The following is a 2,564-nucleotide window of genomic DNA, read 5'->3' as shown; positions in this document are numbered from 1 at the left end:
TTTTTTTTTTTTTTTTGAGACAGTCTCACTCTGTCACCCAGGTTAGATTGCAGTGGCGTGATATCCGCTCACTGCAACCTCTGCCTCCTGGGTCCAAGCGATTCTCCTGCCTCAGCCTCCAGAGTAGCTGGGATTACAAGTGTCATCATGCCTGGCTAATTTTTGTATTTTTAGTAGAGTTGGGATTTCACCATGTTGGCCAGGCTGGTCTCGAACTGTTGACCTCAAGTGATCTGCCCACCTTGGCCTCCCAAAGTGCTGGGTTTACAAGCATGGGCCACTACACCCGGGCTTGGGATGGAGACTTTTTTAAAAACAAAGAGAAAATAAAAGGTTTTTTTTTTTTTTTTTGGTCTGTTTGTTTTTAATACTTTAAGTTCTGAGATACAGGGGCTGAACATGCAGGTTTGTTACATAGGTATACATGTGACATGGTAGTTTCTGCACCCATCAACCTGTCATCTACATTAGGTATTTCTCCTAATGCTGTCCCTCCCCTAGCCCCCAACTCCCTGACAACCCTGATGTGTGATATTCCCCTCCCTGTGTCCATGTGATCTCATTGTTCAGCTCCCACTTATGAGTGAGAACATGCAGTGTTTGGTTTTCTGTTCCTGTAATAGTTTGCTGAGAATGATGATTTCCAGCTTCATCCATGTCCCTGCAAAAAACGTGAACTTACCCTTTTTTATGGCTGCATAGCATTCCATGGTGTACATGTGCCACATTTTCATTATCCTGTCTATAACTGATGGGCATTTGGGTTGGTTCCAAGTCTTTGCTATTGTGAACAGTGCTGCAATAAACATACATGTGCATGTGTCTTTGTAGTAGAATGATTTATAATGCTTTGGGTATATACCCAGTAATGGGATTGCTGGGTCAAATGGTATTTATGGTTCTAGACCCTTGAGGAATAGCCACACTGTCTTCCACAATGGTTGAACTAATTTACACTCCCACCAACAGTGTAAAAGTGTTCCTATTTCTCTATATCCTCGCGAGCATCTGTTGTTTTCTGACCTTTTAATGATCGCCATTCTAACTGGCATGAGATGGTATCTCATTGTGGTTTAGATTGGCATTTCTCTAATGACCAGTGATGATGAGCTCTTTTTCATATGTTTGTTGGTCACATAAATGTCTTCTTTTGCGAAGTGTCTCTTCATATCCTTCACCCACTTTTTGATGGGGTTGTTTTTTTTTTTCTTGTAAAGTTGTTTAAGTTTTTTGTAGATTCTAGATATTAGCCCTTTGTCAGATGGATAGACTGCAAAAACGTTCTCCCATTCTGTAGGTTGCCTGTTCACTCTGATGGTAGTTTCTTTTGCTGTACAGAAGCTCTTTAGTTTAATTAGATCCCATTTGTCCATTTTGGGTTTGGTTGCCATTGCTTTTGGTGTTTTAGTCATGAAGTCATTGCCCATGCCTATGTCCTGGATGGTATTGCCTAGGTTTTCTTCTAGGGTTTGTTTTTCGTTTGTTTGTTTTGCTTTGCTTTTTTGAGACAGAGTCTCGCCCTGTCACCCAGGCTGGAGTGCAGTGGCGTGATCTCGGCTCATTGCAACCTCTGCTTTCCGGGTTCAAGCGATTCTCGTGCCTCAGCCTCCAGAGTAGCTGGGACTACAGGCCCGTGCCACCATGCCTGGAAATTTTTTTTTTTTTTTTTTTAGTAAAGATAGGGTTTCACCATGTAGGCCATGATGTCTCAATCTCCTGATCTTGTGATCCACCTGCCTCGGCCTCCCAAAGTGCTGGGATTACAGGTGTGAGCCACCATGCCCAGCCTAGGGTTTTTACAGTTTTAGGTCTTATGTTTGAGTCTTTAATCCACCTTGAGTTAATTTTTGTATAAGGTGTAAGGAAGGGGTCCAGTTTCAGCTTTCTGCATATATGGCTAGCCAGTTTTCCCAACAGCATTTATTAAATAGGGAATCCTTTCCCCATTGCTTGTTTCTGGCAGGTTTGTCAAAGATCAGATGGTTGTAGATGTGTGGCGTTATGTCTGTGGCCTCTGGCCTATTCCAATAGTCTATATATCTGTTTTGGTACCAGTACCATGCTGATTTGGTTACTATAGTCTTGTAGTATAGTTTGAAGTCAGGTGGCATGATGCCTACAGCTTTGTTCTTTTTCCTTAGGATTGTCTTGGCAATGAGGGCTCTTTTTTGGTTCCATATGAAATTTAAAGTAGTTTTTTAATTCTATGAAGAAAGTGAATGGTAGCTTGATGGGGATGGCATTGAATCTATAAATTACTTTGGGCAGTATGGTCATTTTCACAATATTGATTCTTCCTGTCCATGAGCATGGAATATTTTTCCATTTGTGTCCTCTTTTATTTCCTTGAGCAGTGGTTTGTAGTTCTCCTGGAAGAGGTCCTTCACGTCCCTTGTAAGTTGTGTTCCTAGGGATTTTATTCTCTTTGTAGCAATTGTGAATGGGAGTTCACTCATGATTTGGATCTCTGTTTATTGTTAGTGTATAGGAATGCTTGTGATTTTTGCACATTGCTTTTGTATCCTGAGACTTTGCTGAAGTTGCAAAGTTATCAGCTTTAGGAG

Source organism: Piliocolobus tephrosceles, chromosome 7, assembly GCF_002776525.5.
Source record: "Piliocolobus tephrosceles isolate RC106 chromosome 7, ASM277652v3, whole genome shotgun sequence".
Taxonomy (NCBI): domain Eukaryota; kingdom Metazoa; phylum Chordata; class Mammalia; order Primates; family Cercopithecidae; genus Piliocolobus; species Piliocolobus tephrosceles.
Note: the sequence above shows the minus strand (reverse complement) of the source record.